Source organism: Grus americana, chromosome 1 (assembly GCF_028858705.1).
Source record: "Grus americana isolate bGruAme1 chromosome 1, bGruAme1.mat, whole genome shotgun sequence".
NCBI lineage: Eukaryota > Metazoa > Chordata > Aves > Gruiformes > Gruidae > Grus > Grus americana.
Genome location: NC_072852.1, coordinates 188,959,553 through 188,986,490, shown reverse-complemented (window position 1 = coordinate 188,986,490; position 26,938 = coordinate 188,959,553). Strand labels below are relative to the sequence as shown.

Here is a 26,938-nt window from a genome sequence, read left to right as displayed (position 1 = left end):
CGATTTTCTGAATCTGTCTTTTCATTCCGAGTGGCCCGTGTTTTCCTTCCTTTTAGCCTTCGTGCCACATGACAGTGTTGGGTAGAACTCTTCAGCCTGGCAGGAATGATGCCCTTGTCAGCCTTATCATATAAAGCTTGGGAGATTAGAGTGCAGTTTTATCGTCTCCCCTTGAAATCTGTTCTGCTTTGCTGTGGTCAGATACGTAATCCAAGTTTAATGAAACATTCATATGTTTCGTTTCAGTTTTCCCAGCAGATGTTTTGAGCAGTTTCCCCAGTAGATGTGGGAGCAGCTGTCCTGGCTAGGGCAGGGGCTTCTGCGGTGGGTTGATGCCAGGCACCCCCCAAAGCCGCTCTGTCACTGCCCTCCTCAGCTGGGCAGGGGACAGAAAATACAACAAAAGGCTCGTGGGTCGAGATAAGGACAGGGAGAGATCACTCACCAGTTACCGTCACGGGCAAAACAGACTTGACTCAGTGAAATTAGTTTAATTTATTACCAATCAAATCAGAGTAATGAGAAATAAAACCAAATCTTAGAACACCTCCCCGCACCCCTCCCTTCTTCCCAGGCTCAACTTCACTCCCAATTTCTCTCCCTCCTCCCCCGCAGCGGCACAGGGGGACGGGGAATGGGGGTTGTGGTCAGTTCATCACACGTCGTCTCTGCCGCTCCTTCCTCCTCAGGGGGAGGACTCCTCACACTCCTCCCCTGCTCCAGCATGAGGTCCCTCCCACAGGAGACAGTCCTCCACCAACTTCTCCAACGTGAGTCCTTCCCACAGGCTGCAGTTCTTCACCAACTGCTCCAGCATAGGTCCCTTCCATGGGGTGCAGTCCTTCAGGACCAGACTGCTCCAGCGTGGGCTCCTCTCTCCGCAGGGCCACAGGTCCTGCCAGGAGCCTGCTCCAGTGCGAGCTTCCCATGGGGTCACAGCCTCCTTCGGGCATCCACCTGCTCCGGTGTGGGGTCCTCCAGGGGCTGCAGGTGGATATCTGCTCCACCATTGGCTCTATTGGACATAGGGGAAGCTTCTAGCAGCTTCTCACAGAAGCCACACCTGTAGTCCCCCTGCTACCAAAACCTTACCAAACCCAATACAGCTTCCACACAGACTGAGCTTTAGATGGCTGATGCAGCCCTCCAAGTCCCAGGTTGCAGGGAGTGCCTGGGACCTCTCTGAGGCCAGAGAGATGATCTTCTGTCCTTCAGGAGTTGTGCTGTCTTGGAGAAGTTGTGCTGCCAAGTGGAGGAGTTACAGGAGGAAGCAAGCAGGCTACACCACATCAGAGAAGATGAAAGGGAGATAGACAGGATCTTCTCTGAGACTTAACAGCTTGAAGAGCAAAAGACCCCATCTGCAACAGAGAAGCAGGCAGTGTCTACCTTGTGCTATCAGGGTAAGCAAAACCTCTGGAGAAGGGAAAGGATGGAAGGCGGTGACTTCTGGCACCAAGAGGAAGGTTCCTGCCCTACCTAAGAGCCCTACCTAAGAGCTTACAACTACAAAATAAGTTCACTGTCCTCAAAGTTGAAGAGGAGCCAGATGTGCCCTCAAGCAAAGAACCTGGTCTACCTAACCCTAAACCATGCAAGACTCACCAGGAATAAACAGTGAGTCATTTTAATGGGTGACTCCCTGCTGCAGGGGACAGAGGCATCCATCTGTCAACCCAACCAATCATCTAGAGAGGTTTGCTGCCTTCTGGGGGCTAGGATCTGGGATGCTGTGGAGGAAGGTCAGGCCACAACCTCCTGCTGTTACTCCACGTGAGTACAAATGATAGTGCCAGGGGAAACCTGGACAGTATCAAAAGTGACTACAGAGCTCTGGGGGCAGTAGTCACTGGTGTGGGGGTCCAGGTGCTGGTCTCAGTCCTGCTGGTGAAGGGAAAGGGAGTGAGGAGGGCACAACACTCTACTCAGCACTGGTGAGGCCACACCTGAAGTGCTGTGTCCAGTCCTGGACTCCTTGGTACTCCTTGGAAAGAGTCTGAAGAAGGGCCACAAAGATGAAGGGACTGGAGCATCTTTCCCATGAGGACAGACTGGGAGAGCTGGGGCTGTTTTGCCTGGAGAAGAGAAGACTGGTGGATTTCATCGGTGTATATAAATGCCTGAAGGGAGGATGAAAAGAATATGGAGCCAGGCTCTTTCCAGTGGTGCCCAGCGTCAGGCTCAGAGACAACGGGCACAAACCGAAACAGAAGGCTCCCTCTGAGCATCAGGAAACACTTTTTACTGTGAGGATGACCAAGCACTGGCACAGCTGGGCCAGACAGGTCGCAGAGTCTCCATCCTTAGAGATATTAAAAAGCCATCTGGCCATGGTCCTGGGCAACTGGTTCTAGGTGGCCCTGCTTGAGCAGGGCAGTTGGACCAGATGACCTTCGGAGGTCCTTCCCAACCTCAACCATTCTGTAATTCTTGAGGTGATGTTGCTATACTAGTTGACACATACCATAATATTTCTGTAATAAAGTTTGTCAGCTCTTCAAACTTGAAATTATTGTATATACATACATGCACACACACATATATACATATAAAAAAGGAAAGGGAAGGTGCATGTCCTTTTTCATTTTGATATCTTTCCACAATGCCTTCTTCAACAGTGGTTCTTTGCCATGAAAGACTGCTGAGATGAAAGTACTTCTTATGGAATTGTATTTCATATGTTTGTGGGGAAAGGAGGAAGTATTTAAAGAAATTCTTATCACTATATCTAACTGCATCCAGCAAACAACTTTTTTTTGAAGTTTGCTGTGTTTAGGAGTATTTAACAGTCAAAGCTGCTACCTAGAGCTTAATGTAGACTTGCTTTAAAATACAGAGAAGGCTGTCTTCTTCAAAGCTGGTGTTTGGAACAGAAAACATTTTATTAAAAATAAAATATTCAAAATAGCTGCTAAATTCACAAAAAAATATGAAAGCATCTGCTTTTATAGCTCAAAGTTGCTCATTGCTCATCTTAGAGTAAGATGCATTTGTAATACCATGTAATTGTAACTACACCTTTTGTGTAAAAATCAGAAAACTTCTTGTTCTATAACTGGTGACACAGGGAAGCTCTATAAATTAAGGTGGGTGGGTGTGAATGAAAGATTTTTACCATCTATTTATCAAAATGGAAAGAGAGCACAGTTTTCACCTGAAAATAAGTTCTGTGGTGATAGTTAACTCCATTGCACAGGTAAGAAGATAGGCCACAGAAATATTAACCTGCATCTCAGCATGTCATTTCAGCATCTGGCAATAAACCCAGATGTTTTCCCAGATGTGTTCCCAGTCCCAAGTTTGCCCAAGTTTGCCCAAATAAATGAGATGCAATACCTGTTTCTGAAAGTTGCACTAGAAAGCAATTTTCAGCTAAGGTTTAGCAAATTCATTTTAATAAGAATGATTCATGCTTCCCAGTGAAATGGTTGAGGTATTTCCACAAATTGTTTGTCCCCAAATGTTTTCTTATTCTTTGAATGTTATAATTTGAACACCCTATCTCTTCGAGTGCAGAACTTTGTCTTGACTAATCCTGTATGTTTTCTGAGTCCTTTTGAGATTGTACTGTGGCAGCAAGATACAAAGTTTGAGCCAGACTTTATCTGTGCATCCACAAATCAATAGAACGGACAGGGCACATAATACAGGTTGCATACAGATCAGTTGAGTTGTTATTTTTATAATACTGGAACTGTTTGTGGTGCTTTGGGGATAGATGAAGTCAGGTAGTACTATTTCAAGGAGCTTAAAATCCTAAGCAGATACTATAAAGCTAGAAATGCCTGTCAAGAATTGCCTGAAAAGGTACTCTTCCACAAAAGAATCACGCCAGGATACGGTAACATTGGTGCTCTGCAAAGAGAAACTTTGCGGTGTGCATTGTGTCCCTTACATCCCATTGAGAGCAGTTCTACTCCCAGGCCTACCAAGAGTGTTCAGAGATGGCAGGACGGGCTATTCAGGTGCAAATGTTCACGAGCATACAGACTTCCATGAGCATTCATGCTGGTTTCCCTTTCTGCAGACTTTCTTGGAAATGCACTGTTATGCATACAGTTGTGTGCAAAAACAATAGAAGGAACAAGGTCCCAGTAATTTCTTAACTTTATCTGAGTCCTTAGATTATTTTCGTAGTACTCACTCATCTTTCTTATCAGTTTGTGTTGATGTTGCTTTGTATACTTACAACCCATCAACCTCGTGGCTGACATTTCACAAAGGTCCACAAGCGAATCAGCAAAACAGATTGTTACGTGTCTCTCTGAATCCAGGCTTTAAGGCCCAAGGATCCAGCCTCCTCAAGATACCTGATGTGTTAAGAGCCAATGTTGCTTTTGGAAATGGGGTTAACTATTACCTCTTACTGTAGCGAGAGACCTGGTTGCATAAATATGTTCAAAACTATGCCGCTAAGGTATTTGCAGGAAGCCTGTGACAGAAGATTTGGAACAAATCTAAGTGCCTCTTCACTGTTCCTTCCCTTGCCTACTTCCACAATAAACTACTTTTCAGGTTATTGACGTCTTGGATATGGATTTCTAGACAAAAGCTCAAAGGGTTTAGGGAGAGCTCTCAGATGTGCAGTGGCAGACCCGTGCTTTCCTTGAGTCCTTCATGTAAGATCTCTGTTGGGGCAAATCTTGGTGGCCTGAATGTTGAATTTTTGCATGTTGAGTATTTGCAAGAACAAAGAATTGGTAGGACCAATTCCCTCCTGGACTGGATTGTACGAGAGCCTTATTTTTTATTTTCTTTCTTTTTTTCCCCCCATCCAGACATTTTAGCTTTTCCTAGCCCCTTTTCTAGCCTTGTGTTGGACCTAAGGAAGCCCACCTGATCTGGCTGCCAAGATGAGTCAGCAGAAGAGCTCTTTATCTGCCCACGTGATCCAAACGTCTGACACTTCCAGGGAAGAGGAATAGTTGCTTAGACACCGGAATTTCCTTTGCTGCAGTCAAGAGAGGTGGGTAGGTCTCGTGGGGAGTCATCCGAAAAAATGCCAGAAATTAAGTGTGAAGAAGTACATGAAAAAACCTCAGGTCACTTTTCCCTAATTCCAGAACATGTCAAGAAAAAAAAAATTTGTATCTTTGTGTATATGTATTTAGGTTGCATTTTGCCTGCAATCTTATTCAAGATAACACAGGGAGAGCAAAAATAGAAGCCAAGTCACATCCATGGAAAATTCTGGCACGTTTAGCAGACAAGACAGTTCCTAGCTTCAAGAAACATGAAGACTTGAGTCATATTTCTTGGATGTGCTCATTATATTGGCAAGCAGTACATGTTAAAATCCCCATTGTTGAGAAATCTAAATTCCCTTTTGCCTTAAAATATCTGTACTCAGTATAAGATGGCTTATGACCTTTTCGTAAGTGAAGAAGTATTATACTGAATGAGTAGTTCGGTGAGGATTTTGCATGGAAAAAGTGCAGCTCTTGGCCAAAGTAAACTCTGGCAAAATCGAGATAAGCTGGTGGAAGTGGCTTGTTTCGTGCAAGTTGGTAGCATGCTCCAGACAAAGTCATCTCTTCCTGTATGTAGGATGGAAATAGTGCTTCCCGCTCCGGGGCGGGGGGGACCCACACGTCAGGAGAAGACATCTAGGGAGTGCGAGGCAGCCGGGGCTATGCTCAGACTGCTTGTACCCTAATGCCTGTCACAACTCCATCTCTCCATTGTCTGAGGAATCAAGTCTGAGCAGTCTGAATCACTCATGACTAATTTGAATGTAGTAGTTATAACTCCTAAATTAAGCTCCCTGAGTAGGGGGTGTGAACACACCTTCAGACGTTACTGTAAAGGGAGGGCCATCTAATTATCTTGGGAGTCTGTATTTTGCCAGAGATATCTTTAGGAGAGGATTGGGCTGCTTACAGTCTGTCTCCTCGCTTCTCATCTAATTCATCATCTTTTCTTCATCTGCTCTAAAGGCCCGTTTTCCCACTAGCATTAAAACAAGTGATATGCCAGCCATTTATTTGTCACAGGCTGACAATTCCCAAATTCTGGGAAACTTCATCTGCTTAAAAAGCGATGGTCAACATGATCCCGTCGGCTAAACACCCTGCTGGAGACGCATGTCGCAGTAAAAGAGCTTTGCTGATGCTGCTTGAACGATTTCCTCAGAGTGAGCGGTAGTGACAGATGGCCTTTTTTCCTTTTCTCCACGTATTGCGGGAGCTTTTCCTTGCAGAGCCATGCTGGTTGGGATAAGGCAGCAAACCGAGCTGCCTGGAGGCTTCTCAGCAGCATCAGCACATTGAAAGTTGGGGCTCCGGGGAGAGGAGCCAGAGCCGGACCAAATGGTGAGGGAAAACCCAAAATCCTCTGCATTTGCTGCGTTTGCTGCTGCTGCTGTCCTGGTAGGGTGGGAAAGAAAAAGTCAGTGACTGTAACCGGTGGGAAAGCACACCTCTCCCACTCCAGCAGGGCTCTGGTACAGCTCTACCCTAAATATTTTGTCCCAGGTCACACAGGAAGCCTGAATCAGGTGAACCAAGCTAGCTGTATCGGTGAGGAGAGGGAAGTGCTGGTACCCCCAACTAACATGGTCATGCAAGTGGGAAGGAGCTTCTGGACTAGTGAGTGTTAAACTGTCAGAAACGTTGCTGGTAGCTGCATCGCTGCTCACTGCATTAAGGAGGGTGTTGCCCTGATAAAAAAAATATTCCAGTTTTACTGAAATAGCTCTGTCCTCGCTAGACGTGCTTTGCAGGATAGCACACTGCTATTCCGGCACTGCTAGAGCCGTCCTGTTGATGGCCTTAACGCCGCTGCTATTTGTTCTCCTCTGTAGAATGGAAATCATAATATTTCTATTCCCTCACCCTTTGTCTTCGTCCTAAGAGCCAGGGATGTCAGATCCATCCTGGGGAAACGGCCAGATCCCCCAGGTTCGGCTATCAATTCAGCTCTGCATCCGTCGTTCCACAATGAGCCTCCCACTGAGGGCAGTTGAGGGGGAAGGTAGACTGTGACCTTGTGTAGCAATGAACTGCTTAGCCGTGCTTTATTGTTTAATGCCTTATTGTTGCTTTCAGGATTGCTCTGTAAGAAAGTAAGTTCCCTTTTAGGGCCATCTCTGTTTCTGCCCTTTGTTTCTCTTCCTTCCTTATTTTCCTGTCTCTGAATGTAGCGACGCGCATGATTTATACCAGTGCAAACCCTGTTGCGTTGACGTAGAAGGATCTGCAGCTGCTGGTGTTAGCCTGACTGGTGAATTTCTTGGTGGCTTGGACTTCTAGAGCCTGGAGTCATTTTGCACTACAGTAAGTTATGCTGCAGCAGTCACTGCCCTGTTTCTCTCTCATTCTGCGTGATCTTGTCTTCGTGCAGAGCTGTGCTGGCCTGCAGCCAGGCTCCACTTCTTTGTGTCCATGTGCTCCAGAAAATATATCTAACATGTTCTCCTAGTTAGCTCGATGCCCTGTCTAGTCACAGTGCTTTCACCTGGTCCTGGTTTCCTTATCCTCTGAGGAAAAGAATAAGCACAAGTACCGATTTCTCAGCAAAACTGCTTTGACCATGTACAGAGATGCTACCATTGCAATGACCTCCCAGCCAGTTAGCCTCTGCCCAGTGTGGGCTTCCTTTCCCTCTGCCATGCACATGTTCCCACTCGCATCGCATTAAAACGAGGACAGCTTGCTCTAGAAACATGCTTACACAAACCCAGGCGTGCCGTGGCTGCGTTACGAAGCACATGATGTATTCTGATCCCATGAAGAGGCTGTTTAGACAACAGCATAAATCCGTAATTGATAGAAATTCCACAGTTTCTGTTCGGTATGTCTCATCAAGGCCTTTTGTTGTTGTTTTAATTGGGAGAACTTTAGTAAGGCTTTTTATTTTCAATCTGTATGAGTGTGAAAGAGGTACCTTTTATCAGCAACCTTTATCTGTGCTCTCTCCCAATCTGTTATCAAAACCCATATTGCAGCAAAATACGAAGGCGAGAAAGCAGTGCCCTGCTCAGCACAATGTTCAGGCACTAAAAATTAACTTGAAAATTGCCTAAAATGGATTGCAAACCAGCATTAATTACACCATGACCCTGGATGGTGCCATGAGGCAATGGTTGGTTGATGCCAGCTAGAGTCAGTAGCAAACAACTGGCAGCAAGACTGCCTTTTTCCATTTCCCAAGTTGGAAGAACTCATTGGCTTATTTACATTGATGGCAGCATGTAAATCACGCAAACCTCTTCACCCAGGCTGTCAGTGGGGCAGGATCTGGCATACACTTGTCCACTCAATATACCTGTGGCCCAGAGCATTGGTGGTTCTCGCTTAGGACATGATGCCTGAAGGTGGCTCAGGGCATCCTGAATTGCCTGACTCTCCTTTTAACTACCAGTAGCTGCCCCATGTTCTTTGAAATCACAGAACCACAGAATGGTTTGGGTTGGAAGGGACCTTGAAGATCATCCAGTTCCAACCCCCCTGCCATGGGCAGGGACACCCTCCACTAGACCACGTTGCCCAAAGCCCCATCCAGCCTGGCCTTGCACACTTCCAGGGAGGGGGCAGCCACAGCTTCTCTGGGCAACCTGTGCCAGTGCCTCACCACCCTCACAGTACAGAATTTCTTTCTAACATCTCATCTAAATCGACCCTCCTTCAGCTTAAACCCATTACCCCTTGTCCTGTCACTACACTCCCTGATAAACAGTCCCTCACCGGCTTTCCTGCAGGCCCCTTCAGGTACTGGTAAGCCGCAATTCGATCTCCCTGGAGCCTTCTCTTCTCCAGGCTGAACAACCCCAACTCTCTCAGCCTGTCCTCATGGGAGAGGTGCTCCAGCCCTCTGATCAGCTTCGTGGCCCTCCTCTGGACTCACTCCAACAGCTCCATGTCTCTCCTGTACTGGGGCCCCCAGAGCTGAGTGGAGTACTCCAGATGGGGTGTCATGACAGCAATGCCATGAAGACGACTTTTTTTTTTAGATAAAATGTCCGTATCGAGTGAAGCTGAAAGTCTGCTCAGCCCCGCATGCAGCCTCCAGCACACTGTCCAACAGGAGCCATAAAACAGCAGCCAAAAGTAGATTTGTAGACCACAGCAGATGGCAGGTGTGTGATGATGCTTTCCTGAACACGCTGTAATTATACAACACTTGTGTCGTGCAAATCACAAAACAAGTCTCAGCACAAGATCTGAGATGTGAAGGGACCCCCTTGCCCAGAGAAGGAGCCTGGCTGTTAATGAATTGTCCTGGAGGTAGGTAGTTTGAAACTCTGCAAGCTGCGGGAGAGCCTGGTTCCCCATGTCCTGGTTAAAAACTTTGAGTGCACAGCTGAAGTATAAATAAACAAATAGTGCGGGCAACATAGAAAAGGCATCACCACAGCATTTCCACCCCAAAGCAGTAGCAGTCAGCTATGACCCATGCAGCTTTCCAGAAAGCATCACTCAGTTTGTGGCTCATTCCCAAGGGATTCTTTGGAAAAAGGTATTCAATAGTAGCAGAGGGAATAACTGGTTTAATCCCCATTCTTGGAAAACAGGCAAGGACATATAGCACTTGTGCAGAAATTTCAGGGTCTTTGGAAAGACACAAGAAATATTCAGATAATTTACTTAAAAGTCCACATTGGCACCAATTAGGGTGTCCATGCTCATCCTCTTCCTCATGCTGGCACTAGGCTTCCATAAAGTTCCACAAACTGTCCAGACCGGGGAACAGATCCAGCTGCAAAACGCTGGGGAAAACATGATCAGCTGTTATGTTGGCTCTGAGGGGAATAAGGAAAGAAAAAAAAGTCTTTTTTTTTTTTTTTTTTCCCCCTAGACAGAAGTCCAGTCTGTACGCTGCTCTTCTGTTGTTCAAGAAAAAGGCTACAGGTTTGGAGTGAGTGGTGGACTCCCTCTGAGACACTTACAGCGGTGTAATTCAGGGTGGCACACACAGGTACTTTGGCATAGTAATATATTTCCCCTTTTTTCATGGACGTAAGTTACACTGCTAATACTTTTTGACTGGAATATCTGCTTCCACGCTCGGCAAGGAGAGAAAGAGGTGTGGGGATTATACAGTACTAGAAGAAAGAAAGTGAAACAACTTTTGTGTTTGCATGGGGCCGGAGTGTCTGTCAGGAGCAGCAGTACAATCTGGGAACTGTTTTGCAGAGCCGCGTGTTTCAGACTAATTCTAGGCTGTCAATCCATGGCAGAGATAGCTTTTGTTATTTTTGGTAATTCCTTTTTTAATGCGTTTTGAGGGAGCAAGGTCCTACAATTGAAGGCATTTTGCTTTTCAATCTATTGAGAAAGTAAAATGTTCCTATATGCAGTTCCAAGAAGCTTAGCTGTATGGCCACATCTTTCATCTCAGAAAGGAGCAGGGGTGAGCTACCCGCCTTGCAGATTTGCAGAGCGACTGTGGTAGGACACGTAATGGACCCATCTGTCTTGCAAGCTACGTAAAACCATCTCTCCTTCACTGACAAGTACCAGGTTTTTTTCAATGCGTAAGTGAAAACAAACCAAAAACCATGCAAAAAAGAGGGACTTACATGCAGGTGCAATTGCATCCTTTTAAAGACATTCATTAGTCGTAGCTAAAAGCTTGTTAAAACTCAGAACCAAAACTGATTATAATTTTTTTCAGCGCAGTCTGAACACTGGGGCTGTGCAGGATAAGGGAGGATCCAGCCCTGTGGAGCACCGTCAGTCCTGTAGCTAGGACGGAGGCCGTCTTGGCAATGAGTGTCTGGACCCGACACAGACAACGGTCCTTCTCCGCTCCTCAGGAACCGCCTGTGCAGTGACACCGAGCCTTTCTCCTGCGGGGCAGGCAGAGGCCAGCCTGGGAGTTAGCTGGAAGTACGAGTCCTCCTGCCAGCTTCACAAGGGGAGGGCGAGCGACAGCAGCGAGCAGGGACTTGCTCGTTCTCCAGCATTTTGCTACTACGTGAGGCGGCAGCGGTGGCCAAATCACATAAGGGCCCAGCTCCATCCGCTCCCGAGCGCTGCTCCTCCTGTGCACGCCTCCCTCTGTTGCATCTCCTTGTGGGACCACAGCAACATGTCCAACCGTGCATAAAGGCATTATTCTAAATAATATTTAGCAGTCATAAATAGTATTGCATATACATCCGTGGTGCTATTTGAATATGTAGTTGTTGAAATCTGATTTCTAATGCCATTAATTATGTTAATGAAGAAGAAAAACTTTTTTTTTTAATTGCAGGAAACAAATAACAATCCTGTCTGCTTTTCGATAGGCCATCAGACCTAGGAAAATAGCTACTAGCAACATTATTTGTATTTGCAAGAAGCATTCCTGGTTTTTTTCCCCAGTATATTCTAATTAATTTTTCTAATGATGGTAACCCCTTCATAAATATCCCACAGTGTGGTAGCTGCACTTTAATCAGCAGGCTTTGGTGGAAAGTTAGCTATCCAAATTAAGTGATAAGCTTGAGTATCAAGTTGTGGTGGGTTGGCCCTGGCCAGAGGCCAGGCACCCCCCCAAAGCCGCTCTGTCACTGCCCTCCTCAGCTGGGCAGGGGACAGAAAATACAACAAAAGGCTCGTGGGTCGAGATAAGGACAGGGAGAGATCACTCACCAGTTACCGTCACGGGCAAAACAGACTCAGCTCGGGGAAATTAGTTTAGTTTATTACCAATCAAATCAGAGTAATGAGAAATAAAACCAAATCTTAGAACACCTCCCCGCACCCCTCCCTTCTTCCCAGGCTCAACTTCACTCCCGATTTCTCTCCCTCCTCCCCCGCAGCAGCACAGGGGGACAGGGAATGGGGGTTGTGGTCAGTTCATCACACGTCGTCTCTGCTGCTCCTTCCTCCTCAGGGGGAGGACTCCTCACACTCTTCCCCTGCTCCAGCCTGGGGTCCCTCCCACAGCAGACAGTCCTCCACCAACTTCTCCAACGTGGGTCCTTCCCACAGGCTGCAGTTCTTCACCAACTGCTCCAGCGTGTGCTCATGCTCTTCTCTGCAGGCTGCTGCTGCATGCAGGTGTTTCTCTGCCCCCCTCCCCCCCCCCAAAAAAAATGTTATCCCCAAGGCGCTACCATCATCGCTGATTGGCTTGGCCTTGGCTGGCGGTGGGTCTGTCCTGGAGCCGGCTGGCATTGGCTCTATCAGACACAGGGGAAGCTTCTAGCAGCTTCTTGCAGAAGCCACCCCTGTAGCCCCCCCGCTACCAAAACTTTGCCATGCAAACCCAATACACAAGTGTTCTGGGAAATATGCTGTTTTGGGACAGAGTGACCTTCGCAACCACTTTTTGAGATAAGCCCCATAAAAACCTTTTTAAAAAGCTCTGCAAATGAAATGAGCTAATGTAGCGGTCCGCAGGAGAGGACAGACTCGCAGCCAGATGGGAACAAAGGCCACATGAGAGGAAATGCAACATAGTGGATGCTAATTCGCACCTATAAACTACTGCGAGCAAAACCAGCTGGGATTGAATTCCTCATTTCAACATAAAAAAAACCTTTGCAGCAATATTGACTTAATCGCCCTTAGAGAAAGGCTCTCAGAGGGAACTGAACAGGGGCAGGGAGAGAAGAGGAGACCCAGGATTTAAGTCAACCAGCAGAACCAAGGAGTCTGGCTACAGATGCCCAGAAAGGTGCCACTGCCTCTGCTTCTGCTCCTGCCAATATTATGGCATGCAGCTGCATGGTGGAGCACACTTCTGCTTCAGCAACAAAATGGCGCGTAATCAGTGAGGAATCTTGCTAAACCCTTGGTCAATTATTATTATTATTGCGGTTGCTCTTTGATAAACCTATTTTAAGCATGCCAACCTCTCATGCCCAGTGAATGCACTCAGTGTTAATCTTAAGTGATACATTCCTGGGCGTGCTTTGAGTTTTCACACCAGTTTTTGCTTGGAAAGGAGTGGGACACTTGAGACGGTCAAGCTGCAGCCTGCCCCAACCCTTCACAAAGTTCAGAGGAGTTGCGGTGCTGGGGTTCTTACCTCTGACGTGTAGATTGGCTCATCAGCTTCCCTCCTGAAATCTGGCTCATCTTGGGCAGCAACCAGTCCTTTCCATTTTTCCTTGCGAAATTCCCTGTAACGGCTTCAGAGCTTGGATGCAAACACCTTTGTTCAAAATGCAGAATGACAGCAGCAGATGCCTTTATAGACAGCAAAAGGCTTGAAGAAGGGCAGAGTAAATAAACAGCGAAAATTAAATATATAATATTGCCGCACAGAGAGGGGCTTTATCTTCAAAACGAAGCAATTAACATGTACGGACTCATTCTGCCGGGCTGGGAGGAAGCAGGAGGCACGTTATTTAAGCAAATTGCCATGTAGCCCGTGATTATCATTAGGATTCATTCAAACCCAGGCATTCAGTAAAGCTTCTGCTCTGCGGCTGGCTCCGGGCTGCCTCTCTATCAGTACCTATTGTTTCATAATCTCGCCATACTCGACGCTTTTTTTATCCCAACCAAGTCTGCCTTGTTTATTACCCTCCCCAGTGACTAAGCCGAAGCGCGTTAACAATGCACGGTTTCATTCGGCTCTTTTTATCGTGTTAGCTGAAAGAGAGATGTCTTCTCCCCTAATTGCGGAGGATCTCTTCGGCTTTGCAGTTTCTGTATTGAAAGCTTGTTTAGGGGAAGGCGCGGGGATATACATAAATCTGAGTACTCACTGACAGGGGAGATAATTGCCCTCTCCCTCCAAGCATGGCAGAGCCCTCCTAAACAGCTCTGCACAGGCAAGTTTCTGCGAGACGGACAGGAACCTCGCACGTGGCTCAGCAGCCATGGGCTCTCTTCCTCCATCCCAGCCAGATGGTTTCCCTCTGCTAACAGCAGCCCAGCTCAGGCGGGCTCTCTAGGGCCAGACCTGGCTGCTCTTGGCTGTGCTCTGCCCAGGCAGTTCCCATCTGGGGTCTGCAGTCGAGTGGGACAGGGATGTGCTGCCAAGGGCAGAGCTTGCCCGTTGCTCAGGCACCACCACTGCATGCTTCCCACATGGAAGGAATCACTTTGGGGCAATTCCCCCTCTCCCTTTCAAGAAGGAGATGTTTAACATCTTTGTCAGTGACATGGACAGTGGGATCGAGTGCACCCTCAGCAAATTTGCCAATGACACCGAGCCATGTGGTGCGGTCAACATGCTGGAGGGAAGGGATGCCATCCAGAGGGACCTTGACAGGCTGGAGAGGTGGGCCTGTGTGAACCGCATGAAGTTCAACAAGGCCAAGTGCAAGGTCCTGCACGTGGGTTGGCGCAATCCCAAGCACGACTATAGGCTGGCGGGGAATGGATTGAGAGCAGCCCTGAGGAGAAGGACTTGGGGGTATTGATTGATGAGAAGCTCAACATGAGCCGGCAGCATGCGCTTGCAGCCCAGAAAGCCAACCGTGTCCTAGGCTGCATCAAAAGCAGCGTGACCAGCAGGTCGAGGGAGGGGATTCTGCCCCTCTGCTCTCATGAGATCCCACCTGGAGTACTGTGTTCAGCTCTGGGGTTCCCAGCACAAGAAAAGACATGGACCTGTTGGAGTAGGTCCAGAGGAGGGCCACGAAGCTGATCAGAGGGCTGGAGCACCTCTCCTATGAGGACAAGCTGAGAGAGTTGGGGTTGTTCAGCCTGAAGAAGTGAAGGCTCTGGGGAGATCTAATTGCTGCTTTCCAGTACCTGAAGGGGGTCTACAAGAAAGCTGGAGAGGGACTGTTGACAAGGGCATGGAGTGATAGGACAAGGGCAATGGCTTTAAACTGAAAGAGGGTACACTTAGATTAGATATTAGGAAGAAATTCTTCATATGAGGGTGGTGAGGCACTGGCATAGGTTGTCCACAGAAGTTGTGGATGCCCCATCCCTGGAAGTGTTCAAGGCCAGGTTGGATGGGGCTTTGGGCAATGTGGTCTAGTGGAGGGTGTCCCTGTCCATGGCAGGGTGGTTGGAACTAAATGGTCCCTTCTAGTCCTGGCCATTCTATGAGTCTGTGATTCTATGATACGATGGGGCTTGTCGCAAATATTTCCAAGTTTGGGTTTTTTTCTTCTCCTTCTGTTCTGATTTAGAACAAAACCAATGTCTTTTTGTTGCTTTGGGAGCATTGCCCTGACTGAGGCTTCCCAAAGTCAGGGGCAGCAGCCTGGTCATCTCCAAGCAGCCCCAAAACTTGCACGGCCACCTTCCCCATGGAACCTTTGTGATGTCCCTGGCCCTCACAGTGTCCTGTGGCAGGTGGGTAGTAGCACCAGGAATCTCATCCCTGCCCAAGCCCCAACATGCTTAAATCTCCTTCAGCATCTTCCCTTGCCCTTTCTCCTCTTCCACAAATGTCTCCGCCTCCCAGCGCGGGCCGAGCACATCTAGCACCCAGGCCACCCGACCGTATGGACACGCAGACTTGCCATAGCTCACCTCTCTCCTTCTGCCAGGAACACGCTGCAAAACAACCCATCCCTCCTGCAGAAAGCTGGCCCCGTCATCTTCCACAAAACCTCTGCATCTCTCCTATCAAAACCTCAAAACAGCGTTTTCAGGAGGAATTTGGAGCATCCCTCAGGGTGGATTTAACTGGTTGGAGCCGAGCTGTGTTTTGCCTTTCTGCATGCTGTGCTTCGAAGATGCACTCCTCACAGTGTCAAAGCCTCTCCACCCACGATGGAAAGGAAAGCACAGCACTGGGTACATAAAATACAAAATGTAACATAAACAAATACATATTTCATATATAACATGTCTCTATAAACAAAAATATATAGATTATATAAATCTATATATACATGTAGAGCATTTATATATGAAACATATATTGATACTATATAATAGTAAACACAAATCTATACTTATCATAGAATCATAGAATCACAGAATCATTTGGGTTGGAAGGGACGTTAAAGACCATCTAGTTCCAACCCCCCTGCTGCGGGCAGGGACACCCTCCACTAGACCAGTACTTCTATACTTCTATACTATGTTCATATATTTACATTTATAAAGATATATTATGGCTATGCAATGTACTCGAGTCACTGTTCTTAGCTCAAATAAGATTTTTTTCAGACTAACCTTTTCCTACATGTCCAAGAAGAGAAGCTGCGCCCAGAGGTGGATGCCGGTGGTTCAGGTACTGCAGATGAGGATGGAGGGGGGGTCTCAGAGAAGCTTTGACACGATGAGCGGGGAGATCTTTAGCACGCACAGGCCCAGGGCTTTGCTTTAGATTGTGTCGCTTATGTGAGGGGAGAAGGTGCTTCCTCAGCTCACCCCGCTTGCTGGTGCCTGTAGTTGTCCCTCTGCAGATTAGGGTAACCTTCTGGTAGCCCAGATCTGACCAAGACAGGAGGAGGATCATGTCCAGTGGGACAAGGAGCTGTGCTCAGCACGATGAACCATCACCCAAAGCACGTCTCTGTGCCCCAGGCCCTCCAGGGTGGGCTTGGCTGGGCTGCAGGTTGCTGGCTCTTGCTGCTTCTGCTTTCTAAGTGTGAGGAGCATCAATACCGTGTTCCCAAGTCCAAATTCTCTTCAAGCTTCAGCAGCAGCTTGGGCAGGATTTTGAGGTTCACAAGTCTGGATTTAGGCTCGGGAGTTGTGGGCTGAGCTAACCGCAGCCACTAAATCCTCTTCTGGAGCAGGACCTTGGTGTGGTGCACCCCAAAAGGTACCTTCCACTTCAAAACAACCACTGGCTGCTATAGGACCCCAAAGGGACCTGGGATCATGTGCGGCATGGCAGCTGGCCAGATGTGCTCACCTGTGTTAAATCAGCAAAAATGCTGAGTCATGAGAACCAAAAATAAACCCAGGTATCTAAGAAGGGTTTTTACCTTCAGTTTGAGCCCTGAGAGTGCCGCCAGGTGTGCCAACCCAGCCTTCCTGTCCTAAGGCTGCGGGAGTTAATACAGGCAGACGAAACCCCTAAATAGAGAGTGAGAGAGGAAAATGTAAGAACCAAAATAGCAGCGTTTTGCAATTTCTATTTTCTGAAGCATGCAGACATACTAACAAGGACATCTTAAGTCTGTATTCCCTCCAGAAGAGGAAAGACACAATAAAATACTAACAAAAGTGTCTTATCTTCACGGAATGTTGATTTGCCCACTCCTCATTTTCTCGTCTTTATCCCTTGTGAATTTTGAAGTTCGTTTCCATAATTTTTGAAATTTCTATGCATCATCTGTAACTGAATTTCATAGCAATTAACTCCCCAGGACATATCAAACATGGAAGGGAAGCCCAAGAAATAGGCTCAGGGCATTCCTGAAGATGGACATTGCACGGCTAATGATTAATCATAATATGCATAATAATAAGAATGGCGATGGCTATGCGAAGGCTAGCATATGGCAAGCAATAGTGTAAATATTCTTCACTCAGCCTTTTTGATTTTTGTCTTGATACTCCTTTTGCTTCTTGGAATGTCAATATTGAGAAAGAATCGACTAACAGATTAAATTACAAATCCATCAGCGCAAAAGTATTGTGTTCCTCCAATTAGGATGTAAAAAAGACACAAATAACTTCCTAGCTAGTTATTTTTAAAATATTTAAAATGAAATAGAAAATAGGCATTAAATCAAACACTCCAGTACTGATTGATTGACGTTAGCTTATCCAGGCTCAAAGAGATTTTTCTTCCTCGGATGAAATGAGCACTGCAAGGTAGCATTGCCAAAGTGGGGGCTGATTACGATTTCTTTGGCACAACTGATGCCACCTGAGTTCAGCTTTCAGCTTCCCGAATTACTTGCACAATCCCAGCTCCTGTAAGGGATTAACCCACCACTCCACGTCCCAACACCTTGCTCAGGGCTGGCTGGTTCTTGGCGTGAAATCCACAGCCCTGCACACTGCGGCGATGTTCCGCGTACCTGCACAAACCCATCGGAGCTCACTCAACCCAGCATCTTGCAACCTGCTGTGACCCAGGGCATCAGCTCAGGGTAGCCATGTTTTCCCGTAAGAGCTCTGCCCGTTGTCTCCCTTTGCCGTGGGCAATAACAGGGCCCTTTGGGGACAGGCACGTGGCACCTCGCAGCCAACATGACACTTCCCAGGCCACCACATTGGGCCAAAACTGGCCTCCCCAGAGGGTTGGCCCTCATCCCCAACATGCTGGAGAGGACAGACAGCACTGTAAATCCTTGGGTTGGAGGTGTGCAGCTCTGGGGCAATGCTCTATTGCACCCAAATAACTGTGAATGGGAGGGGATGGGGGGCACCGGGCATGGGAACAAGCAGGGCAGCACAGGGCTGGGGGACTGGGTGACCCCTGTAAGCTGGGTGACCCGAGCACTAGGTGACCCCTCTAAGCATCAGCTGGGCAGGAATTGCTCCAGGCTCCCTGCTACAAAGACCCTCCTCCAGCTTAAACCAGCCTTGCCTTATTCAGCACAAGCCTAATGGGGATGTAAGCAGCTAAATCCCTGTGACTTTCTCAGAGTGTGATTTTACACAGCCCAGCTCGCACCTCCTCCTTTCTACCCCACAGCCTTAAGATCAGACAGTTTTGTTTCATTTCAACTTGGGTTTATTCAAAAGAAAAGCAATAACTCTTCAGCAAGTTTAAACAATAGTCAAATAACCTGCCGTGACCAGGCAGAGAGGAAAAATGGGGGGGGAAAAATACCCTGCCCTCCCCTGCTGAGTTGCCTTCCAAAGCAATATCTGTTCTTTCAGCCGATTACAGGTGTCAGGTTGCCTCAGGATCCCTTGGTGATTTTATAGGATGATCCATCAAGGAAACACATTACACAACTCTGAGCTCATAGGTTTATCCAGGCGGCTGCCAGATACGTGCATGCAGAGATAGAGCCTGGGCCACGGCCCCCCCCTTCCCACAGCGGGGTGACTTTGCTGGAGACCTGGGATGGGCTTTGTGGTCCACGTCCTGCCTGGAGACTTATGTGGCTGGAGCCTCTGCCTGGGCAGAAGTCCTGGTGCTCATGGGGAGAAAACTTCAGAAGAGGAGGTAATGCTTTTTAGGGCAGCATACAAGGAAGGATGTTAATCCATGGCAGCATGGAAACCTGGAGAAGGTCCTTTTCTCTTGGGTAAACTGCAAGTTCTCAGCTTACTGAAGATAAGAGATAGGATATAGTTACTAAAATATGGTAAAACGGTGTGATTTTTGTATAACTTCATTTTTTGTCACCCAGAAGAGACACAAAAATGCAGTAGCTTTTCCCCACTTTCTTTCCCAGAAACACCGATGTTTGCTGTGCACCAGAAACGACCCTTGTGCTTCAGTGTTTTCCTTGTAAGCTCACCTAAAATCCAACATTGTCAGCAGTTTGCCATGTCCATCACCAGGAGACACTCAGTACACTGAAACAGTCGTGTTGTTGCGAAACCGCTTTGGTGTATAATTCAACAAGTGTTGCTGCTCATTTAACCTTTTCATCCTGCATTGCACCAAGAGCCGTGAATGATTTTAAGAGGGTGACTTGCATCCCTCAGCAATTTCCAAGGACACCGTCTTCTCTTTAAAATAATGAATACGTGATTCATGGCCAATTATTTCATCGTTTATATGTGCTTCTCTGCTGGGTCAAGGATATTTAAAAAGCCTTTGGCCCCAGAGTACATTTGTCTGTGTTAGGAGGCTGAGGGTGATGGGCACAGCCCGTACCACCCACACTCATTGCTCAGGCAGGCTGGTGTGTGGTGGCTAAAGGAGACAATTTAATCTTTAATCTTCCTACTTTCTCCCCAGTTTAAATCAATACCAAAAGCAGAGGGGATGCTCTTGTGATTTGGCTTAAATGCACTTCTGATCTGAGTAAGCCGAATCGAGATCAGGCATTTTTATGCCATAGCATGTGGTTTCTTACATATAAACCCACCATTTCAAGGACAGGTTGGAGAAAGGAAGGAAAGGCAAGGGAAAAGCAACAGTTCTGCAGTGACAAAGCCATTCCCATGTTTCCTGGGGAAACCTGATATGGTGCCCATCAGAGTGGTCCAAAAAAACCCCCATGCCAGCCAAACTCGCCATGAAAAAAATCCAAGTGCAACAAAAGTGGCCACCGATTGCCTTTACAGGACTTGTGCCTGCTAAATCTCAAGATGAAAGATGAAGCTTGGAAAATTAATTACTTGAGCCTTAATTGGGTTCTTTGCTCTCCTCTGTGTTGGCTCCCTACTGCTCAAGAAGAGATTTGTAGGACCAGGGCACAAGCTTTGCTGAATGCTGCGAGCAAAACACTGCAGGCAAGAATGGTGAGTGCATAGGTGACAGGAAAGGGTCGCTGGTGCCACCGAGTGCAGGAGCAGAGCAGACGCTGTGCCTTCGGAGGCAAACTGTAGCTAAAACTCACGGGGCAGCATTTGGAAAGGGATCGACATGGCGTTACCTATTATTTTGAAGGGTACACAGGAGATGAAAGGTGGCAGCCAGTTTAGGTCTGAAGCAATCCAACTTGTGTCCTCTGCTTCATTAGCAGCAAGCTTCTACTCTGGGTCCCTTCCCAGTTTTTTGGCTTCTCACAGGTGGGTTGAAATGCCAGTTCCTTGAGCCGTGGACAGGGCTGGCACCTTGTGAAGTCACTGCTGTAATAGAGTGGTTTGGACCTATGCTTGTGACAGTTATCCAGGCTGCTGCTGGTGTTTCCCATGGCCATTACCGGGGCATCTTTCATCACCGGGACTGGTCTTTGCAGAGGTCTCCTGCTGATTTGCCAGAAATGCAACCTGGGCAGCAATTAAGGAAAGGCGTATGCCCTCCAATTCATTGTTTCACTTCTTGGCATCCTTTTGGGGAATGGACTGAAACGTAGATGCTAAATAATACTCAGTATGAGGGATTTATTGCTATTTTAATGCTGTAAGTAACTTACAAAACTACAGCTCCAAATAACATGTGTGTATTGGTCAAATATATCTAATATGCGAAGTTTTAATAGCTGCATTTGTGTTTCTAGACTGCATTTCTACTAGATTTACAAAACGCATTCGTATTTTACTCTCTCCCTACCAATATGGGCTTCTAAAGATCTGCACAGAAATCTTCTCATTTCTGCCTTAACTGTTAAATGTAGAAGTTAAATGTACAGGGAAGGTGAACAGTGAGTGGCCTTCTTCCCTCCTTATAATCCGCAGGGATTTCCCCTTCAGCTTCAGGACCCCAGTGTACATTTCTAGTGCCTGTAATTATTAGGAAGCCACCACTGGCACTTAGCGAGACGCCAGACAAAACCCCAAATGTACTAGCTATCAAACCAGGTATTTACATCTAACGGCATCTCAGTCTTCTGAGCCTCTGTAGTAAGCAGAGATGTTTATTCTGGCACTTTCCCCATAGCAACCTACGAGGTTTCAGATATAACAGCCATCAGTCAATGCAGATTGAGCATGTTGGGAGCAGAGAGACCCCCCTGCACTGCTGTCATGGCTGTAAGCTTAAATTAAAAAGCACAGTTATCTTTTGTAGCCTGGAGCACCGTTATCTCTTCAAATACAAGGAAGCCCTATTCCTTTTACACTGATGGAGCAATGCCAGGGATTCACCAAGTATGCTTTATACAACATTTTTTTTTAAAAAATTAAAATCTATGGCACTGACATAATTATCTGAACTCTCACGTATTACCTAGAAGGACAGAAATCTGGCCGGAATTTTGGCAGAGCTGGCGCCAATTTTCTGCCAGGGAAGGAATTCCCCGTAGCCAGGAGGGCAGCTTTCAGTTTCTCTTCCACTTGGCCTCCCTCTTGTTTTAATACTGGCTTGCTGAGTGCTGACAAGGGACGTGGCGATGTGCAGAGCGGAGGGGGACGGCAGCTCAGCATTTCATAAAGCCAGCAGCGCTCCTGCCGAGAGGCTCTCTGAGGGGGACCCACCCCTCCAAATGGGGGCCCCTGTCACTATCGTTCTCCAAAGGGGATGAAGTAGCCTTGCAGGGTTTTGGGGGTTTACTGCTGTTGTTTTTCCTCCCTGCTTGTATTTACCTTGGCAGCAGTTACAGAGTCATGTTGCTGCAGGTTTGCTGGAGGGCTTCTGGGAGGCCCCAGTGGTCTTTCACTTAGTAGCTGGCCAAGGGCAGGAAAAACAGCCTGGGAAAAGAAAAATCAAACAAACAACCCAGACCAAACCAAACCCCACCTCTCTCTCTTTTTCTATTTTCCCCTTGGATCAGTTGTCCGACCTGGTTCACCACCAACCTGCCAACCGCCCGTACGGGCTTGTGGTAGGGGTCCTCCTGGAGCAGAACCAGCTCTCACAGCTGGGCTGGCAGGGGAGATGCTGCCCCAAAAGGCAGCATCCATCTCCTCACCTGAGTAAATTGGTATAAAATATCAATTTCAGCTAAATTTTAGTAGCCACACCAGGCTGGCTGACACCCAGTTCAACTCAGCCAGATTTTACGTCAACTGTGTTGAATCATCATAAAACTATCTGCAAACAAATGCTTACAAAAAGCTCCCTCCCCTCTCAATTACTCCTCACTCACATTTTTTGTTCGTGTTATATTGTCATCGTCATGCTTCAGCTTAGATAGAGCATTGCCAACGCTCATGCTGTTTGAGGTTGCACTTTAAATCCACTGCAGCTTGAGACAAACAGTGAAGTAGGAACTACAGTGCTCCTTCCCTTCCTTCCTTCCCTCCCTTCCTTCCTTCCTTCCTTCCTTCCTTCCTTCCTTCCTTCCTTCCTCCCTCCCTCCCTCCCTCCCTCCCTCCCTCCCTCCCTCCCTTCCTCCCTCTCCCCTCTCCCCTCTCCTCCCCTCCCCTCCCCTCCCCTATTATTTTCCTGCCTTTTCTTACCTCTGCCTGATTTTTCTTTCTTCTTCTTTTTCTCTTTACCTTTTCCTTTTTCCTTTTTTCTTTTTCTTGCCTTGACTTTTTTTTTTCTTGCCTTGCCCCTTACCTTTCCCTTTCTTCCTGCACTGATGAAGAAAATCTGGAAAATCCCTCTCAGGCTCACCCTGAAGACAAAGCCAAACTCAGGACTGGCTTAGCTTAACACCCACTGCTGGCAAACAGCAGTTGGTGAGTTCATTTCACCAGTGGGTCGATCGTCCTTGCCCTGGGATGACAGCATCCATTGGTGTGTGCCGGGGACAGGAACAGCAGTTGGCTGCAGCGGTGCCTCTGGGCTGCTGCCAGACACCCCATGCTGAGTTTGGAGGTGACACACCCCGATCTCCTCCAGCAGGGCCCCGGCAAGTCCATCCTGGTGCCTGGCATTGCCCCATCCTGGCCAGTGAGCCATGGGGCCTCCATCACCTCGGCCAAGTCCCATGGGGACGCAGCAGGGTGCCCTTGTGCCAGCCAGCCTGCGAGAGCCAAGCAAGGAGCTGAAGACACTTGCATACAAGCAAGCTCGCTTGCAGCTGGTGAGATGCCATTGTAGCAAGCGGTTGTCGTCACCCGGTCTGCTGGTTGTGATAATAAAAAGACACAATTTAGAGCTGTACAGCTCCGACTGGGAGCGCTTCCCAGCTCCTGGCTCTGTGTGTGCTTCTCAGCCATGCCCTGGCTTTGCTCTGTGACGTGCAGAGCCTAAAGTGCCTCAACCAGAGTGACATTAAGGGCTCCTGTCTGCAGCTCTGCAGCCTCCTCACTGCTCTGTGTCTGCCCTCCATGCTGCTGGGTTCTCTCAAGCCCCTGGGTGGTGGTTTTCCCTTGTCAATCCATGTTGTTTTTCTCTTATTCTCATGGCTGTGCACCTGCAAGCCCTATTGTGATGGTCTCCCATGAGAAGTGATGGCCATCAGCATAAGAATCACCTTCCTTTCCCACCTCTCTTCCTACTCCTGGGCTGTGGCTCTCAGCTTACATTAGGGGACCCAAGAAAATGCACGCACACAGCTTCACAAACAATCAGTGTGCCCCATCGGCGTGTGCGCCCATCAGCACTAATGGCTTTGTAAGCAGGAACAACCAACAGGGAGTTTGAGGGAGCCAAAAAAAAAAAAAAGAAAAAGAAAAATACATATAGTTACCATGGGAAATTTGTCTTCAGGGAGGACACCCACACCACCAGAGAGAATGCCCGGGGAGGACACTCCCCTGGGGATCTCCTGTTCCTTCTCCTCCCAGCTGGCCCCAGGGGTGAGTTTTCATTTCCCTTGTATTTCTCTCCTTTTATTTTTTCATCTTTCATAAAAAGCAGCTATTACCTCTGGAGTCAATGCACACCACCAGCTACAGACCCTGTGAGCAAATCTTTGCACAGGTCCAGCTGTCTCAACATCCTCCGCACGACAACCTGGGGGAGTCTGCGGGCAGCTGAGTGCCAGCCAGCAGGCGAGCACCGAGGACAAATGGTGCCCATCTTCCTGTGGGACCCGGTGCCCGCCATCCCCTGGCACTCCTGCATTGGGATCATATGGGGCCAGGCTCCAGGAGAGATGCAGAGCTGGGCAACCAGGAGATGAGGTCCATGTGATACCTGGCGACCTGCAGGAGGAGGTCTGTCCAGGCACAGCCCTGCTGGAGCACCCTCACAGGACCAGATCAAGGTCCATCAGGAAGGCAGAGAGCTGTGAGCAAAGAAACTGCCTGTGTAGTTGATTCTTCCTTCATCGTGCATTATCTTCAAATACTTAAGGCAGCATGGAAAATGAAAACAAATTCCTATTCTTAACCAAAACAACTCACCAGGCTTCCCATTTTGATTAACAGCTCCAGCCCAAAGGGGGAGCACATGAATATACAAGACGAGGTTAGGATCCATTTTCCTGCCTTTCCTCTTCCGTGGCACCATTTCGGCTGTATTTCACTGGGAAGAGCAATGCCTAATGGGATCCCGGTGCATGTGATCCACATCAGGTATCATTAGAAAGCCATTCAAAAGGATGAATGCAAGCCTGCTTTAAAAAGTGGCAATGTAAAAATAGCATTCCCTCACTTGACACATCTGACCAACTAGAGCAGATCTCTACGTGTGCTCGGCTATTTACTTTCATGACCGAAACGAAACCCTTTTCCTGCAAGGATGGACCCATATGCTTAGCTTTACGCATATGTGGCGCCTGGTTTATTCAGTCAAAATAGCTGTGCACATTGTTATTTTCAGGATTTGAGAAGCTATTGCCATGGGGACTGAAGATCCAAATAGATCCTGAGATCAGATCACAGGAGGTTTTAAAATAAAATTGCCATTTCTGCCACTAATCATGTGAAACCAGCTTCAGAGTGTAAGCATGGGGACTTGCCACTTTGGTGACTTCTTACAAATTGAAGTTACTGAAACAAGAAGAATATTGTACGTTGTTCATAACAGCCTGGTACCAAATGTATAATTATTTGCAGGCTCTAAATATACAGAACGTCTCCTCAAATGAGCAGGAGATGGTGGCAGTAGCCAGCTGTAGTGGACCTGTGTTGGTACCAGAAGCATAACTACACTTGAATTTTCTTCCATCAAGGCACACAAAGGGAAGTGTCTCTAGTTCTAGATCCACATAGCACCACATCTCTGATTTTCTTATCTCTGCAGCAAGACAAGCTATTATACAGAGAGAGAGAATAAATAAATAAATAAATAAATTTTTAAAATCCCCTTGTACCAGAGTAGAAACTAAAACTTGTTTTGCCAAACAGAAGTTATTGGAATCTGCCTCTACTTCTGCCTAATCTCTACAGCGAAGCGATCTCGGGCTGCGTTATCAGCTCCAGCGAGTGAAGCGATGTCAGGGCAGGTTAATACTTGGATATGAGAACACGAAAGAAAATCCGCCTTTCTAAGGGTGCTGTAATCAGAGCTGCATTAACCAGGGATGGAGACAGCCTGCTCTGGGTGGGTGCAGGGAGGCGCTGGTTGCACTACAACCACACAGCGTGGAAATGCACCTTGCGTTGCTGGGACCGAAGCAAGGGGGAAGCAGAAGTCCGCCAGATCAACCTCAGTAAATCTTTGCCTTGTCTGTCATAATTCTTTGCATTATATTGTCTTTCCTTATGCAAAAAGTTCTTAATCTGAGTTAGTGAAATCAGACCAAATCCAAGTGAAGGCTCCCGATAACCTTTAACAATGTGGGTACTAAAGATACTTTGGTGTCACTGCAATTCCACTTTGACATACTTTCACTAAAGAGATGCCTATTTTCTGCACTGCAGGTGTAAGTCCTGCAACTCTCAGTGACTGCGTTTAGGAAAAAAAAAGTATTGCTAACACGTGCCAAAATCTGAAATGGTCATCGTGCTTTGTGATGGTGTGGTGGGTTGACCCTGGCCGGAGGCCAGGCACCCCCCAAAGCCGCTCTGTCACGGCCCTCCTCAGCTGGGCAGGGGACAGAAAATGTGACAAAAGGCTCGTGGGTCGAGATAAGGGCAGGGAGAGATCACTCACCAGTTACTGTCACGGGCAAAACAGACTCGACTTGGGGAAACTAGTTTAATTTATTACCAATCAAATCAGAGTAGGGTAATGAGAAATAAAACCAAATCTTAACACCCCTCCCCGCACCCCCCCCTTCTTCCCAGGCTCAACTTCACTCCCGATTTCTCTCCCTCCTCCCCCCTCAGCGGCACAGGGGGACGGGGAATGGGGGTTGTGGTCAGTTCATCACACGTCGTCTCTGCTGCTCCTTCCTCCTCAGGGGGAGGACTCCTCACACTCTGCCCCTGCTCCAGCATGGGGTCCCTCCCACAGGAGACAGTCCTCCACCAACTTCTCCAATGTGAGTCCTTCCCACAGGCTGCAGTTCTTCACCAGCTGCTCCAGCGTGGGTCCCTCCCACGGGGTGCAGTCCTTCAGGACCAGACTGCTCCAGCATGGGTCCCCCACGGGGTCACAAGTCCTGCCAGCAAACCTGCTCCAGCATGGGCTCCTCTCTCCACAGGATCACAAGTCCTGCCAGGAGCATGCTGCAGCAAGGGCTTCCCATGGGGTCACAGCCTCCTTCGGGCATCCACCTGCTCTGGCGTGGGGTCCTCCACAGGCTGCAGGTGGATATCTGCTCCATCATCATCCTCCATGGGCTGCAGGGGGACAGCCTGCCTCACCATGGTCTTCTCCACAGGCTGCAGGGGAA

At 47.8% G+C, this 26,938-nt stretch overlaps 1 long non-coding RNA gene across 1 annotated transcript; it reads right to left on the bottom strand.

The window, feature by feature from the left end:
- Window positions 1-16,037: 16,037 nt before the first annotated feature.
- Window positions 16,038-21,974, bottom strand: LOC129197091 (uncharacterized). The gene is made up of 3 exons (XR_008574263.1): window positions 21,906-21,974; window positions 16,787-16,877; window positions 16,038-16,713 (listed from the first exon to the last, which is right to left on the bottom strand). It is a non-coding gene; the product is annotated as an uncharacterized LOC129197091 (long non-coding RNA).
- Between the last annotated feature and the right edge of the window lie 4,964 nt (window positions 21,975-26,938).